This window comes from Marmota marmota, unplaced genomic scaffold, assembly GCF_001458135.2.
Source record: "Marmota marmota marmota unplaced genomic scaffold, marMar, whole genome shotgun sequence".
NCBI classification, from domain to species: domain Eukaryota; kingdom Metazoa; phylum Chordata; class Mammalia; order Rodentia; family Sciuridae; genus Marmota; species Marmota marmota.
Genome location: NW_026000021.1, coordinates 4,796,307 through 4,815,545, shown reverse-complemented (window position 1 = coordinate 4,815,545; position 19,239 = coordinate 4,796,307). Strand labels below are relative to the sequence as shown.

The 19,239-nt window shown below is 34.4% G+C and overlaps 1 protein-coding gene across 1 annotated transcript in view; it reads left to right on the top strand.

The window, feature by feature from the left end:
• The window catches only part of Dpp10 (dipeptidyl peptidase like 10), a 1,278,687-nt gene that overhangs the window by 381,606 nt on the left and 877,842 nt on the right, over positions 1-19,239 (top strand). The window lies entirely within an intron of this gene.

The window sequence follows — 19,239 nt, the reverse complement described above, 5'->3', positions numbered from 1 at the left end:
CAAATAATAATTCTATGAACAGGTCCTTTGGAGACAAAGGAGAGAAAACCTGGTAAATGGTGAAAGTTTCATTCTCTGATAATAAGCATATACTCTTGAAAGTTTAACTGTATAGGAAACATTAACCCATTAAGTCCCCCCTCCCCGATATGGAGCACACAATCACTTACATTGAACAACAAATATACCACTTATGACAACTTGAAATTAATACTATGTTTTTGCAATTCTAGTTATTTGAGAAAATTAGGTATTTAAGCATACAAATTTATATTCATATGTATTATATATTGGGCATATTTATTCATGTGTGTGTGTGTTGTGTGTGTGTGTGTTTTATAAAGGATATACAAACTCTGGATTATAATTTCCAACCTATTTTAATATAGCTGTATCAATTCTCATTTTTACTTTTTATTTTGAGACAGGATCTTGCTAAGTTGCTTAGGGGTTTGCTAAGTTTCTAAGGCTAGCTTTGAACTTGCAATCCTGCCTCAGCCTCCCAAGTCACTGGGATTAGAGGCAAGTGCCACCACGCCCAGATAGCTTGGTCAATTTTGTAGAATGATTCACAGAATTGAAAACTTGGGACTTTATGGGTTGATGTAAAAAGACAAACATAAATTTGATATATATTAGTTTGAATATATTTAAGAGGTAGGGGTATGGCACAGTGGTATAGTGTTTGCTTAGGAAAATGAGTCCCTTGATTCAGTCTCCAACACCTCTACAGAAAAGAAAAAATGTATTCACATCTATATTGACCACATGTCATCTTTCTTTTTTCATTATCCATAAACATTATGGTCTCACAAATATTTACATAACACTTACACTATATTAGGTACTGGAAGTAATTTAGAGATGACTTAGATTATACAGGAAGATGCTGTGTAGATTAGTTGTCAATAGTATTCCATTTTATTTATGGGAGTTCAGCATCTACAGGCTTTGGTAACCTAATCCCTCATGGAGTCTGAGAAATGACTATTATCATATGATTTAACATAATACTAGCCACTATTATTTTTGCTAGCACTTTCTTTCTTTGCTACACATAGAAAATAGCAATACAATTAAGTACACATATGTGTTAATATGTGTGGAAACACACTACATATTTATACATTCACACAAATGTGGGTCAGTGTTTACTAAGATCATATTAACTTGTTCTTGATAGAAAGGCAAAAAAATAATTATACCCAGTTTTGCTCTCAAAGACCATGTAGTTTAGGTAGAAATGACTTAAAAGTATAAATAAAATTCAAAGAATAGTGTTTTCCAATGAACAAAGCATTCAAAAAATATGTCATAAATGAATGTTTAAAATAGCACAGGGAATAGTAATGTGCTATCTGGTGAGCTAAAAATGCACAAAAAGCTCAGATGTTAAAAAAAAATGGACAAAGCTTACAGGAAAATAAACCATGGGGACTTTCATGCTGAAGAGGTCCATCAAAGTGTACAAGGTTTTGTGATAAACATACACATGGAACTTAGTGCAGGGCAGTAGGTAGGTAGATTAGTTGAGTAGAGAGAGGAAAGTCCAGGTTATATATTTAATTTTAGATAAATATATGAATAGTTAACTCAGTGCATGGAAAATGGTATGCAATAAAGAGAAAATATACATTCAAGAAAAAGTAATTGACAAGAATAGGAACTTACTGATTAACAGAGTATCATCAAAAAAAATCCTATAAACATAGACTAATTGAATTGGAATCCACACATTTGCATTTTCCTAATCTCACTTCTAAGTGATCAAGTTGAGTTCCAGCTACCATGGGGTTCTGTCTTGAATCCACCCATTTTCCTCCTTTTCCTCTATTCCTGCTGCCTTTGACCTGTTGAACACTGTCCTTCTTCTGTTTTTTTGTTGTTGTTGTTGTTTTTTGTTTTCCTGTCTACTGAACATTCTGCCTTTGTGATATCCTCTTTTTAGATCTTCTCAATCTAATCAGAATTTTTCTCTATAAATGCTCATATGACAACACGGTTCCCAGGTTATAAGCTTTTACACACTTGTTACTGTCTGGAAGATAATGCCAGACTCTGTAATACAGCATTTATAGCTCTCATAATATCACTCTCAGTCACTTTTCTTACACTATTTCCCATTCATTTATCCCATTCACACTGAGGTTCAGACTGCTTTGCATATGCCAATGATTTGACATGCATTCTAAACCATTGCTATTTAGTCATACTATTTCTTTGCCTATAGTATCTTTCTATCTTTTAGCTAGAAAATTCCTATTCACTTTTTTAGGCCCATGTAACAACCTTATATAAAATTATCCTCTTTTATTTTTCTGTTAATATGCCACCTGCATCTTTGTGAATGTGCCTTCTACATAATAGGTGAATTTAAACTCTTGAATGCATTGTTTTAAAATTGAGGAAGATACCCTGGTCTCTTAATTTTATTTTAGAAGTTGAATTTCTTCCTTCAGTATGAGTACTTTTTATTTTACTGTTCTAATTTTTTAAATTAAGCACAACTAACACCCAGAGCCCCTTCTGAAAGCCAGGACCATGGTGGATAAGAGCAAATGTTAGACCATGGCTTCTATTGCAAGGATTTTACAAAGTGCTCCTAACTCCAAACTAGGAATTGGCATTCAGTTTTATAAAGCTTTTGCCAACATGAACATTCTTTTTTTTTTTTTTGACATGTGGTAATTGTAAGTATTCAGATATAGTGTGATCGTTTGATAAATTTGTACAATGTGAAATGATAATCAGGGTGATTTCTACCTTAAACATTTATTTCTTTGAGTTAAAAAACTTCAAAGTCCTCTCTACTAGTTCTTTATTAATGTTTTTGGGGTTTTTTTTTTATTTTTTTAACCAGGGATTGATCCCAGGGGTGCTTAATCACTGAGCAACATCCCCAGCTCTTTTTATATTTTATTTTGAGGTAGGGTCTCACTAAGTTTCTTAGGGCCTCACTAAGTTTCTGATGCTGGGTTTGAACTTGCGATCTTCCTGCTTCAGCCTCCTAAGCCACTGGGTTACAGGCATGCACCACCATGCCCAGCTTAGTTCTTTATGAAGGATACAATATTGTTGGGAAGCCAGGAGTGATGGCACACACCTGAAATCCTGAGGCTGAGGCAGGAAGATCGCAAGTTCTAAGTAAGCCAGTATAATTTAATGAGAATCTTACTCAAAATAAAATGCAAAATGTTCTGGGGATGTAGCCCAGTTGTAGAATACTTAGCCAGTAAGAGCAAAGCCTTGGATTCAATCCCTAGTACCAGGGATTGGAGAAAGAACTATTGTGAATTGTAGTCACCCTACTATATTATAGAATAAGAACTTATTCCTTCTGACAGTTTTGGTATCTGTTATCCAATCTCCTTTTATTTTCCATCCCCACCCTTCCTTCCAGTTATGGACCTCGAGCTTCTTGTATTTCAAAGCTACTTTTTATCTTTTCTCAATTTTTAGGTCCAATGAATATATTTTCATTGTTTTCCATAGGGACAAGTTTATGCATTTTTTTCTTTACTAGGCCTAGCAGAGTAGCAATTCTACTATATTGGCATAGTAACTCATTCAAGTTGTCAAATTGCCTAAAGACATCATTTGACTGCATGAACAAAATTGGTTAGTCATTTAACATGCATAGTTAGTTCATTATTTTTTAAAAAATAAAATAGCAAACATTGCTGGAATCTACTTGTTTAGTGTTGGTGTGTCTTGTCCAAAACCCACTTGTGCCAGGTATGCTTCAGGCAGGCCAAAGGAAAGTACTGAGATAGTGTGGGACACAGATGGTTTATCAGAAAAAAATTACAAAAGATCAGTTACTGCTCCAAGAAGAGTTTGGTGACATCAGGCTGACAGATAGTACCTATGTCCCTCATGGAGCTTTGTCAAGCAGCGCGTCCTCTCCTTCTCAGTAGATTGTCCAGCAACAGCTGGCTGGATGAGTGACACATATCCTTTTCACAGTTCCTTCACTCATGTGCCGATCATCAAAGAGGAGTTTTATATGTTAGGCTGCAGAAGCAGCGACATCACCAGCTTTATCTTGCTTTGTTTGCTTGTTTAACCAGCATTCCAAAGAGCAACTGTCCTGTCCTACATGCAAGAAACTAGCTTCCTGCAGATAACACTAACTTGCCCTAGTTCCCAGAGAACATTAGGGAAACCCAGTGCTCTTGAAGATTACATGTATTAAGACTCTCTATCCCAGGCTTGCTCTGTTTCTTTAACTTGGTTAAGTTTTGGGGAACAGAAAGAGGGCATTCAGTGATCTGGCATTTTATTGTCCCTCTTTGCTTTACAGACTCTTGTTCCTCAGCCTGACATGGGATATTTAAACATCCATGTAAAAGACACATTTTGCTAAATTGTTCACATCATAAATGCATTAAAAATATCGGTGACAGAACAATAAAGACATTTTTATGTGATAGTAGAAAGAAATGGGGAAAATAAAAATGTTAATGCTAAAATTATAGCATTCAATTGTCTGCCTTCTCAAATTTTTACGCTGAGGTTTTCAATAGAACATAAATATAAACATAGTTTTCTTTCTAACCATTTCGTGTATATATGTCCCATATTTCACCATTGAGAATGTTTGTAATATATTTTAGGAATAAGAAGCAGGTCAAATATCTAGCCTTCCAATATTTCACATTTATGAACAGGAGAAAACACATTGAAAATTAGCTTTGGGTATTTCCTAATCTAGCACCAACTCAAAAATATGGGCTTTTGGAAAGCAAATAATTATGACCCAATTTTCAGAGATCATGCAATAGCAAACAACAACAACAACAACAAAATACCGAGTTACATTTCTAAGTTTTAATCAGAGCCATTAAGCATAATAGACAAAACAGTGAATCTGAGTTGTTTAGCAAGAAAGATCACTTGGGAGAAATGGGCTTGCAAAAAGTGTCATTCAAAAGGAAGATATAAGATGTGAAGTGTTAGAAATCCTACATATAACTTGCAAAACCTTAAGCTCATCCAGAGAAGGGTCAAAACTATTTAATGGAACTAGAGATTAAACTACAGAATACATTCTAACTGCTATATCACAGGCATATTTCAAATTATTTATGTGAAGGAAAACTAATTTTAAAAACCCTGATATTTATCTAGAAAAGATTTGTTTTTTTCTCTTTAAAAATGAAAAAAGTTCCTAAATATACAAGTGTTTTTAACTAAGACAAAAGAATCCATCTCATTTATGTTGTCTATCAAAGACTATCTTCTATTTTTTTCCATAAATATATTTATACTAAATATAGTTCTATTTTCTTAAGGCTTAAATTATTTAAGAACCTAATTTGGACACATTTAAATGACTGGAATGTTTCTTAAATTTTTTATTATTTCTCATTTTATAGAAGTAGGTTCTAGATTATGTAATACACAAAGCAGTTCATGGGAGAAAATGTTTCAAGAGTTTTTATTTCACAGTTAATCTTAAATTGCAAAAGATTGGTGGTAATTTTCCTTTTAGTGTCCCAGTGTTTGAACTCAGGACCTTGTTTGTGTTGGACGAACACTCAATCACTGAGCAACATCTTCAACCTAAAAAAAAAAAACTGTGTTCTTACATTGAATATTACTTTCTCAGATTGAGTTCAGGATAAGAGCTTAAAAGTATTCTGTTTCATTCTTCCATTGCTATATAAAGAGCCTCTTTCTAGAAAAAGAGGCTGGAAAATGTTTTACAAGGTGTCCTAACATTTATTACTTAAAGTTTATCAATCACAATAGGAACCCCATCTAACAATAAGAACCTTATCTAAAAATAGCTAACAGAACATTTTTTTCCTTGACTAGTGATTATGCCCAAGAGTATCTTTGTTTTAGATAGATAATCCTAACAATGTATGTACCCTTCATTCAGTAATACCATTTTGAACTGATGCAAAACCTTCCATCAAAATTGCAAGAACCCTCATATATAATTTAGAAAACATGAGCAAATGGATTTTTTTTTCTATTACAGAGATAACTAGAAACTCAGCAAATATTTGAGATCAAATTTATATTTGAATACATGTATGGGTAAATGGATGGATAAACAGAAGGAAATCTAGAGGTTCTCTGAAATACTCTGTATATAGGCCCCATGGCAAGGGGGAAAAAAGTAACATGGATCAAATCTACCTAAGCATATTTCTATTTTCTTAGAAATTTTGAGGGATTTAATATTTTAGATTTGAATAACCATAATTGCTATTCAGAAACAAAAACTAGCTGTGTGTATGCATGCATTTGTACATTAGTATGTTAGGAGGAATTCTAATTCTGACTAAAATAACTAAAGGTTATTTTACACATTCAAACTTAGGAAAACAAGAAAGAATATTTATTAGATTTTGGGTGAGAATCTTGACATTCTGATTCTAAATGGCATTTTCATTTAATATAATTTTAAAATAAATTTTATAGTAATATTGGCTACATTACTTAATGAGTTGATTTACAGAAACTCTAAATTTCAACTTATAGAAGAAATAATCTATGGTGTAAGGACTGTATTTATATATCCTATAAAAGTTAAATATATTTTTAAAACTACATGGATTAAGCCAGAATATACTTGCCTGAAAATTTAGATTTTTAACTTTTATACAGATATTTCTCAATTTCCACCTAATGTCTTTTTCCTAGGAAATCATATTTATTTTATTTAATTATTTCTCTTAAAAACCACAAGAGCCCCCAAATCTAATAATTATAAAGATAACTTAAAAGTAATGAGCATAATTCTTTCTCTTCCAAACTTACAAGTGGAGACAATGTACTATCAAGGAATACACTATGACATGGTGATTGTAGGCATTAAGCTTGAGTTGCATATATTATGCTGTTCAGAGTCTGGCCATTCTTGGTTCCATCATGATGCTGCCAGTTGATGTCTTTAAGACTCAGTTTTCATATCAGCAAATGTAACCAATGTTACTTACTTTATCATTCTACTCTGAGGATTGCAGGAAACAAAATGCTGAGTATAATTCACTTATTCCAACGCCTACCACATAATAAATATCCAATAAATGGTATGTATAGAGAAGACAACAAAGAATTGATATAGTCAGAATCACACATCCTCTTTTGTCCTTGGAAGGCCTCAGGCATGAAATTTCAATGACACATCGTATTGCTTTTTCTCCTATAATGACCTAAAACTAGTCTTCCTAAGCATAATGATTGAGTTTGTAAAACTGTTACCAGGAGATGTGTATGTGTGTATATAATCATATATGCACACATATGTATAGCACATATATATATATACATATATATATGTATATGTATATATATATATATATATATATATGCGCAATATGGATGCACACACTGATTTTTCTATCCCATTTATTTTTAATAAACTAACACTAATGACAAAAATAAATATGTGTCTGTTTTAATACTCCTTTAGCATGTTCCTGCCTGAATACTCTGGCTTTTCTCCAGGTATTCTGATCACTTTCTTCATAAATCCATCTAATGCAATCAGTCTTGGCAGGATTGAATTGGGTTCTTAGTGGTGGTCAAGATCTTCTCTCCTGGTCACTAAGAGCAGGGCTAAAAGTAAACTCCAGAACCACTCATGAAATTCCTTGTCAAATAAATACAAATCCCTGCTATGCACTCAATAGGCCATTGAATATTGGGGTAAAAAAAAATGTGACCCTTATCACTGAGTTTGCAGTCCTTTCAAAGTAGAATAAAGAAGACTTTACATAATTAGTACTAAATTGTATGAGGCAACATATAACTAAAAATATTTTTATTATGAGACTGGACAATTGATTGAGTACTGAGTTTTTCTACTTTTGTTTTTTATTCCCTTTCTGTGATCAAAATAGGAAGAGATCTGATATGTGTCACCTGTGTAGAACATGGGATCACACTGGCTGTTGCTATGTGTGGTATTTTTGCTCTTACCTGCAATATTCTCCTTCACCCACCCCTCTTGCTTTCCCCCGCCTCTGGCAGTTCCATGCAGTGTCACCGAAAATACTCCTTTTCAGTAAAGTATTTCCTCAATTCTCATCTAGAAATAATGTCTTTCTCCTCTGCCTACCATTGCACTTATGGGCATTGCTACATTTGCAAAAATAAATATTCTTTTATAGTTATTTCATAAGTTTGCTTGTTTTATACTTATCCAGTTGTTCTTCATGAGGGCAGGATCTCCACAGCAGATGAAACTCCGAGATACAGTGTGTATTTGCAAAATATTGGCTATAGCTGTGAATGCTTTTCAGTTATTTGAGCATTTCTGGAATGTTAACAGCTTTAATTCTACTTGTATAATGAAAACCTCTGTTTTCTGGGGAAAATGGAAATAAGTCTGGACCTTAAAAAGTAACTGGTGAGATTTGGAAGCAGCTGGATAGTTATGTGGTAGGCAGATTGAGCCTATTTACAATGCATTAACAAACAGATCCCTAAACATCAATGGAAATTAACATTATTTCTCACGTGATTCATTTCCCAAGTTATCACAGGAAACAATGTTACTGTTGTCTCTCTACCACACAACACATTCATTATTTTCTGAGTGTCTGATACCAGTTTCCTCCTACCCCATTGTTCAGCCCCATCTTATGTAAGCTGCAACAGCAGCAGGCTTATCACATGTGGTATTAATATATGTTTCAGTCAAAATGGAACAAGCAGTATAGTGGAAACAAATGTTGACGTGTCACTGACATAACAAATTAGAGGTTGATTTTTTTTTTTTTTTTTACTCATGCATATGCAATATGAGTGATCCAGGTAGCGCTCTTCCACCTTGGGACTATGCCATATGGAAAATGTGGCTTTTTGGTTATCACACTTGGGAAAAGAGAGTTGGAGAATTTGATGTAATGCCTTCAAAAAGGCAAGACCTGTAGGTGACCACAAGAGTCCTGCTAAATCCATTGGTAGGAGCCCTCTCACATGCATCCTAACCTCAATGAAAGCTGGAGGTACAAACGGATTCTTGGTGAGCACCAAAGGCCCCTGCTACTTGTCTTCTTGACATTAGAAGTTCATTTAATTCCTAAGACAAATCTGATATCAAAACAACTGAAAGGTACAACTTCTGCTTTCTCTCCAATGCGGAATTTTTCAATCTAGAGGATTCAGAAGGCCTATTTCAGGATTTTTCATGAGAGCATCTCAGAGACTTCTGATCACAGGAGACTCCACCAGGGTCCTGACATCTATGATCCCCCATCAATGTAGACTGCCCCAGGATTTACCCTCTGGGCTTGGGTTGACTTTGTTTTTTTTCTTTCTCATGTACTCTTAGTCTTTCCTTATGTCTTCTTCATGTAGTTGTAGTTTTGGGTTCCAACATCTCAGAGAATACTTTTTTGTTAATGTCAATTATATAGAGAATCAGACTCTGTGTTTTTGAATATTATGATAGATATTTTAATGCTTCTTATGTGATCTTCATTCTAATAACAGAATTTTGACAGTTTTTCTATTGAAAATCAGCTAAATAATTAACTTCACTACAGTTTAATTGTCACTTGCTTTATCTTAGCAATTACCTCTGGGATGGGAGAATTGGGTAATCCATGTTACCATATGAGGAATATCTAAGTAAATGGCAATTAAAGATATCCTATTAAAATATGTTGTGAGAAAGATAGATTTAAGTTGGAAAATAGCTTTCTGGTGACCTTACATAGCTCTGGATTGATAAGCAGATAAGTCTAGAACAGATGCCATAGAAGACATCAATTCAAGAGATTTCATTGAGCTAAACATATATGATGAGGGGATTATCTTTATGAGTTAGTATGTGCATCAATTCTATTAGTGATCATTAAGAATTTTATTAGGCAAAAATAATAAGTCCATTCAAAGAATAATTATTGTCCACTGGTGAGAAACAATGTTACACTGTCTCTCTACTGCATAACACATTCATTATTTTCTGAGTCTCTGATACCAAGAAAAAATTATGAACTCTGCCTTCTTAGTGACTTTTTGTTAATTAACCCAATTATTTTTTCATTTCTTCATAGGAAATCTGACTCATATCAACTATCATCCTCATTCTTTGTTCTAAAACTGCTTTATTCTGCTGTCAGTCACTAATTTTGTTCCCAAAGTTGCCCCATCTCTTTTTACTAGTGTTTATTCTCTTCTCTTTGTACTTAGATTGATATAAAGTCAATCTGAAGACCACAAGACAAGAGAGGAGCAATTTGGAAGGGGCAAAGTTTTAGTTTATAGGACATATTTTAGAAGAAAATGTGAAAATTCTAATCAATCTAAAAGGCCCAGAGGATATAAAATATTAAGATTAACCTTAATAAACTATTGAGTAGCATTGTATACTCAAGGCCAATAAAAAACGTAGACAATTTTATGCATAGAAAAACAAAAAAAGAAAAAATGCAGGAGAAACTAGTGTTCATTGGAGCATTTGAGGTTGTGGGATGGTTCTCCTTGAGTTTATGTAAAGTTGAAGTGGTGTGGTATGTTTTCCCCCCTATGAGCATTCCTTTGGGATTCACAGAAGCCTATTAAATAGCCAACAAATATTTTTCTAGGTAAGTCCATACCCAGTACCAGTTTTAATGAAACCTCTTTTAAATATTCATGAGGCATGCATTATGAGCTGGCCTTTGACGAGTACTTAGGGATTAAATGGATGGATAGAAGATTTCTTGTTCTTTTATATCATTTTTTTCCAGCTGAGGAGACTAGTAAGAACATTATTTGAAAGGAAGAAGGAATAGTATTAAGAAAAAAAAAATGGTGGGGCTGGGGTTGTGGCTCAGCAGTAGAGCGTTCGCCTAGCACATAGGAGGTTAGGTTCGATCCTCAGCACCACATAAAAATAAATAAATAAAGATATTGTGTCCAGCTAAAAATAAATATTTTTTTTAAATGGGAAGAGTATGAAAAGCCAGTGCTCACTAAAGAGCTATGAAATTGTTTGGTGACCTCTTTTGTATTGGTGGTGGGGCTTGAGGCACAGATGGAAGTAAAATCCAGACTTTCACTATGCTCCTCTCCTACTAGCTAAATAACGTTAAATTTTAAAATAAAATTAAAACCTCAAAACTGAAAAAAACTCATTTTTTCTACCATTTTAAACAAAGAAACAATGAAAAGCTCCAACATTTGAAAATTCCAAATTCAGAGCCTTTAGTTTAACTAATAGATTAACTCAAGAACAGTGGTTATTATGTTTAGTTAGTGTTTAACTGTTATCTTTCATCCTCTAACTATATTTGATGTTAGCAATCACAGAGTACTTAGGATTTGTGATTGTTCTTTGCCTCCACTAACTAACACAAGGGAGGATATTTGTATTGTCACTCTGTTAAAATCTCCTCTGATCAGTTTATGGTTGTACTGTGATTTTATCTCCATAAACTTTATAAGTGGCTCATTTCATTATGATTAGAATATCAGAAAATGAGTTTTGATTTTTTTTAATTTTTAAATTTTGTTCCTCTAAGTTATACATGACAGTAGAGTATAAATTGACTTATTTACACAAACATGGAGTACATCTTATTCTAATTAGGATCTCAGTCTTTCAGCTGTACATGATGGAGAGATTCACTGTGATGTATTTATATATANCATTAAATTTATTCCCAAATATTTTATATATATATATATATATATATATATATATATATATATATATATAGAGAGAGAGAGAGAGAGAGAGAGAGAGAAAATTTATGTTAGAATCATTCCACTGCCTTTCCTATTCCAATCTCCTATCCCTTCTCTTTATTCCTCTTCATCTAATCTACTGAAAATCTATTCTTCCCCTCCTCTCATTTTGTTGTGTGTTAGTATCCACATAGCAGAGAGAACATTTGACCATTAGTTTTCTGGGAATGGCTTATTTTGTTTAGCATAACAGTCTCCATGGGTAAAAGGGTACACTCATACATCGCTGGTAAGACTGCAAATTGGTGCAACAACTCTGCAAAGCAGTATGGACATTCCTTAGAAACCTTGGAATGGAACCATCATTTGAGCTACTTTTCCAAATTCTCAGTATATATGCAAAGGACTTAAAAACAGCATAATAAAGTGATGTAGCTACATCATTGTTATAATAGCTCAATTAATAATAGCTTAGCTATGAAACCATACTAGGTGCCCTAGTATGAATGGATTAAAAAATGTGGTATACACAAACAATGGAATATTACTCAGCCATAAAAATGACTTTATGACAAATTAATTTTCATAAATATTTGCATCTGTTCTATTGGCTTATAATATCATTCATATATATAGGATGTATTAAACTAGTAAGCTCCTCTACCAGATTGGGAACTTCTGGGGTCAGAGTATGTGCCATGTCTTCTTCTATATTCCAACTGAACTGAACCCACAAATATACAGGGAAGATTCAGTAATAGTTTTAAAATATATATTGTGTTTTTAAAGAACATTGAATTTAACCAATTGCTTACTATGAAAGAACAGCTATTAATTAGTTGCAAACCAAAATCTGAAAAAGCAATGTTTTAAAACCAGTTGTGTGACTATATTCAATTCTTGATATGTTTTTCCTTCATACTGATTTATAATTATATTCTCAGGTTAAATATTTTCTGAGATTTAGGCATGCTTATATTTGGTGAGTTAGATCACTGAATACACAGGACTGACAGCCAAAATAAATAGATAAATAAGTAGATAGATATCAAGTAAGAGGGTAAACTAAAAAATATAGGTAACCCAGTGAGGTTGACATTGGAATTTTGGGATAAGACTGGTCTGAGGCAGAAATTCATTCAGAAAAATAAACCTGGGCATGATCCAGTCTGTGAGAACGTTTAAGGGATTGGATTCAGCAAATGATACTGTTATTTCAAACAAAAGTGGAAGTGAGAGATATGGTTGCCATATCTTCATGTCTTGCTTTCCTCTACCATGCCCTTTCACCGTGATGTTCTGCATCAATGTGGGCCCAGAGCTATGGAGTCAGAGATGTGTTGAGTTTGTATTTTTTTTTTAATTTGTTCTAATTTGTTATATGTGACTGTAGAATGTATTTTGACATATTGTACACAAATGCAGCACAACTTCTCATTTCTCTGGTTGCATTACCCTATATACATGTGTGATTACACTACTGGAGTGACTCTGCACCACGTACAGCCAAAGAAATGAGTTTGTATTTTCATATAGAGCCATGTTATAGGTTAAGCAACTTTTCAGAAGTGGGGCTATATAGCTAGGGTTTCAGAGCCAACTTGTAGGGATGAAGGAAACTTGAAGTATTAGATTAGTGAAGGGTCCATGGGATTAAGAATCCAAGAGTTGGGCACAGTGACACTCACCCATAATCCAGACTCAGGAGGCTGACGTAAGAGTATTGAGAGTTCAAAGCCAGCCTCAGCAGAAGCAAGGCTCTAAGCAACTCAGTGAGACTCTGTCTCTAAATAAAATACAAAAATAGGGATGTGGCTTCGTGGTTAAGTGCCCCTGGGCTCAATCCCTGATACAAACAATTAAAAAAAAAAAAGAAAAAGAATCAAACAGAAAATGTAATGCTGTGTACCAAACAGATTTAGACAGGAAACGCCATGAACCAGTGGCTACATAAACATCTAGAAATTGTAGAGGTCTCATATTTTGGTTCTGCATGGCAGCAAGGACCTTGGATAGATGAAGAATATTGGAGGAGATCAGCAAGTATGTTGGATCATACAAAATTGAAGGGACTAGAGCTTTCCTCCAAGACTGACTTGATGATCAGTGAACTAGACCAGAGCTAGGGTTAACATGTTATCTTTTTCCACACTATTTGATATGAAGTATCCCCAAACAGCTCATTTGTGTTAGACAATGCAAGAATTTTCAGATGTGAAATGACTGGATTATGAGAGCCTTAACCTTGTCAGTGGATTAATCCACTGATATGGATTAACTGGGTGGTAACTGTAGGAAGGTAAGGTGTGGCTTCAGGAGGTAGGTCACTGGGGACATGACTTTAGATTCATATTTTGTCCCTGGTGAGAGGAGCTCTCCGCTTCCTGGGGGCCATGTCTTGCTTTCCTCCACCATGCCCTTTCACCATGATGTTCTGCATCAATGTGGGCCTAGAGCTATGGAGTGAGCAATCCATGGACTGAACCATCTGAAACTGTGACTCCCAAATAAGCTTTCTCTCCTCTATGTTGTTCTTGCCAGGTCTTTTGGTCACAGCAGTGAAATAGCTGAATAAAACAATCTCAGTTTGATTGTAGAAGGAAGGACTCTAATAATTGTGACAGGACCACAGACAAAAGCTTGGATTGTTCTGAAGAGAACATATATTTCATATATTCTGCCTCATACCAGAGAGCACTGATAATGTGACTAGAACAGAAAGACAAAGATATCATGGCAGGAATTTGATAGAGGCCTGTAAGAGGTTCATTTGAGAAGTTCTGGAAGAAAATTCTTCATGGCCACTTCCTTTGTATTTCTGAAGCAACCATGAATTGGATGGTCAGGACGTGAAGAATTAAGCCCACAGCTCATTAATAGAACAAAGAGAACAGTCAAGTTGTAGAGTAACTTCCCATGATGAGACTCATGGAACACCAATGCACACAGATCAGAATACAGGAATATAAGTGTCTTCTTTCCCAAGAAACCCCTGCAGTGACTATGTGACTATACAAGTATTATTATTTCTATTATTAGTCTTATCATCATCATTATCATCTTAAGGATGCATACTTGGGAGAAAGCATTTTTGTGGATTTTCTACCATTGCTAATAGATCCATATAATTGACTAAAAACACGAATTTTAAGTTATAATGCATTTTATTCACTGAAAGAGTCACAGAGTTTCAATAAAATTCTTTAGCAGTCTTCCATATTGCTTCTAAACAATATGGAAGACTGCGAAAGAAATCAAGAATTGCTGAATAAAATAGCACACACATCTTTTAAATGAAATCTAATCTGCTAGAAAATAAGACAACTCCCCAGAGACAAAAACAAGGAGATCATTGAAAACCTATGGTACAGTGACAGTGAACTTTTGAGTAAAGGAAAGGAGAGGAGTTGTGAGTGAGGCTCTGGTAGGAAGGTAGAGCCCATAGAGTGTCAAGCTTAGTAAAAGGGTTGAATTGAAAAAATGTGCCTACCACAGGGAGTAGTAAAGATGTCTGGGCCACGTGGGGTAGAGAGAAATTATCATGCTTGTTTGAGGATCATGCCATGAGTACATCCTCATTTGCAGTTTTTATTTACATCAATTTCTCACATGGCTCTGAATCTCTAAGATAATAAATAAAAATAATTTCAGGATAGTACTAGTCATATAATTCTTGGCCCAAACCAATGTAAAACTTATTGGAAGAACAAAAGTCATAGGGCTTTTGAGGAAATCCTTATATTACTCATGTTTCTATCACTGTCCTCTGAAAAAAATAAATATATAGCCTCAGGAATGTTTTGCAAAATGTTATTTTAATTCTGGTTTGAATCCCTATCTTCTTTGAAATGATGCATAATGTTTTTGGCCCCACGCCTTCCCATGACATGATTGCTCAACAAAATAAAGATAATTTAGAAGTGGACAGAGTATGCAAAGGTTTACTGAATAACAGAAAAAATAATCTCCTTCCATCCGTTGCTTATTTTTAGAATGTGCCCTTAAATTTCAGGGTTTGTCATTATCTTTCACAAAGCTTATCTATATTGACCTTTACTATCCTTTTTTAACATCTTAAAAGCTTCAGTCATATCTCGGCTCTTCAATGTCTTTTCTTCAACTATTGTAATCTCAGTTTTCCTAGCTCTCAGAAGTAATATAACCTCCTTTCCCATTTATCATTCTGGTCCCGTCAATCCCTTCTGCCTCCTCAATGTCTTTCCTGTGACATTATTCCTTTCCCTGCTGGGGGAGATTGTCTCAAATGGTAAGTCACTGAGTGTATTTAATCAGCTACCATTACAGTGTCTGGCTTCCCAAGACATGTTTGTAGCCTATTTCATAAATTTATTGTTCTTAAAAGCAAACCTAATTTTGCAATGAAACTACCCAATCCCCTTTTCATCAAAAGCCAGGGTAAAATATGTCTTTGGTGTAAACAATACTGTTCAGGTGCTGTGATCTAATTGGAATTAGTTTACCCTGCATGTTCTCTAAACTCTTTTCTTTTGGACTTCTTATTACAGTGGGTATTGCTTTGATCCCTTTTCAGTCCCCTTTTGTACCTTATTTCTTTGCTATTTTATTTTTATTTGACTCCTCAGAGCGGGCACACTCCTGTAACCTCAGAAAACAACTGCCCATTGCCCCTGGTAGTCTGTGCACCATTATGTGTGTGTAGCATTTGTGTTTTTACCCTTGATTCCTGAAACAACTATGTGATTGCTACTGGGGCCCAAATATTGGATCTTCCTCAGAGCTAAAAGCCTTGCCCAAGATCATATAAGGTGTGACACAGGAGCCAACGCAAGAGCTTGGCTCTCTCTACCCCTACCTTTTTCACTAAACCAAGGACTGAAAACTGAAGATTTTTTTTTTTTGACATCTGAAACTAGAATGGGGGTATTATCAGGTTCTTGCAAAGATTGAGAGATTTCTTTATGGTGAATACAAGAACTAAATTTGCATACATTTTACATATATTTACATAATGACATGCAGTCAGTAGTAAAGTAGTAGTAAAGCTACTGAGGTTTGCATGATTCTTCTAAGAACTGTGTTTTAAAGATTATTTATCATCATCTGCAAATTGAACTTGTACTTTCTATTTCTCCTACAATTTCATCAATCTTCCATTTTTCTTTCTAGCTTTGTTGACATATGCTAACAATTTATATATTTAAGCTGGGTACTTAAACAAGATGTAAGTACAGTAGCACTCCCTTATCCATGGTTTCACTTTCTATGGTTTCAGCTACCCATGGTGAACTATGATCCAAAACATTAACTGGAAAATTCCAGAAACAAACAATTCCTAACTTTCAAATTGTATAATCTTCTCAATGGCATGATGGAATCCCATGCCATTCCCTGTGGTCCATCCCACCGAAATATGAATCCTCCTTTTGTCTTCTACTGCTGTGCACACTCCCTGCCGTTAGTCATTTAGTAGCTACCTGGTCGGTCAGATTGACTATCATGGCATCAGAGTGCTTGTGTTCAAGGAACTCCATGGAGTTTATCACTGTGTCACTATGACTGTATTACTCACCTCACTTCACCTCAACACACAGGTGTTACACCATCAACAAGAAGGGTAAATACAGCAAAATAAGGTATTTTTAGAGAAAAAAGACCGCATTAACACAATTTTTATTATTGCGTATTGTTAAAATTGCTCTATTTTACCATTTGTTACAGTGTCTAATTTATAAATTAAACTTTGTCATTGGTGTATGCATAGGAAAGAACAGTACATATGGGGTTTGGTATTATCTATGGTTTTAGGTATTCACAGGGGGATATACATGTGACACAGATAAGGTGTAACTGCTGTATATAAGTTCTGGAAGGGAATTTATGAAAACCTAATCTTACATGGAGTCAAGGTGGGAGAAAATAATAGGATAATATCCACTAGGTTACTTAGCACTATTATATATCATATATACATTCTCAGCAGACATTTTTTCTTATAATGCTCAGGCAGAACAATAACCTTTTGCTTATTTTACAAGAAGTAAAAAGAAATTCTGAAGAATATATATTCAAAGGATGAGATTCAAACCCCGTTATGTCTGATTACAAAGTGAGTGCCATTCCTAATGTATTAAGCTGCAACTTCACATATTACATGGTCTCAAGAAGCTACCATGGGCTAGTATCTTGATCAATCAACATGAAGTAATCTCATCTCATGTATAGGATACTGAAAAGGCAGCACACAATCTTCCTAATCAAGAACTTTACAATCAAATTAGGAAAGCAAGAATAGGAGACATTAAAATGATTTTTAAAAGTACATTATTACTTAATAATGTGCATATGTGGGGACAGAGGGTATATAGAAATTCCCTGGACTTTCCTCTCAAATTTTGAATCTAAAAGTGACTCAAAAATGCTGGAATCTAAAAGTGCTCCAAAAATAAACTTTATTAGTTAAAAGTAGAATCAGAGTTGAATATTCTTTGTAATTGTTAAAGCTTCCAGACTCAAGGTCTTATTGCCAATTACTAATTCACTCCAAGACACGTGAAGTATCACTGTGAGGAAGGTACCCACCAAACACAGGCCAGGGATCCAAGCAATTTTTAGCAGCCTTTTATTTGTTTCTCAATAGCTTCCATGTCAGCAGGTTCCTTCTGAGTGTTATCGCACTCTGCTGGGTCTATGTGAGCCATAGATGAAGTATAGCAACTTGGCAGGTTGAGGTTTGCAAAAGGTGTGAAGAAATATGTTTGGCAGAAAGTGTGAAGAATCTAGCAATGGAAACATTGGCAGTCACTTCTAAATGGACACTTTTTCAGGAAGTGTGTTTCCTCTCGTGTTTCTCACTCTCTCTTGGGCCCAGCTAATGTATAATAGTTTTAAAGTGTTAAAAGAGTCAAACTCTATCTGAACATATTTATTTCTCTTGCTGAGTGAGACTCTGCAAGGAGCCTGAGTAGATAGCTCTCTTTTTTTTCTTTTCTAATTTTGATGTCTTCTTCTAAATCACTGTAGATATTCTTTTTCTTGTACAAATATATTTTTGTAGATGTCATCTTAACACAAACAAATTTAAGGAAAAAGCTATGCTAACATAACTAAGCTGGGATCCATTACCACTCATTCCACTAATAATTTCAGAACAGTTTGTCAAAGAAATAATGTACTTCTGATGGTGTGCCAATAAAATAAGACATTATTTGGAAAAATTTTCTTAATAATATGTTGTTACCTTGAATTGAAGCTTGGGACACAGTTGTACTAATGATTTCTCATTCCATTGACATAGTGTATGTAAAAGCAATCAAAATACCAAGCCATGACATTCAGTTTATTTTTATGAATATAAATATGCTAATCAATTACTTTAAAAAATACCCCAGAGGAAGGCTATGGGAATCTGTTTGATTATAAAATGCCAGAAATATGTGTCTTAAAGAAATAAAATTCATCCTTCAATTGCAAAATATAATTTGAGATTCCATGACTGAAAAATTTACAGAAAAATTAATTGTGGGCTCAACCCAAGATCCTGATATGTAAAGGGCAGTTTTGCTGCTTCTTAAAAAAAAATAAAAGTCTTTATACTCAGATTCTGATTTCTCTATTTTAAGA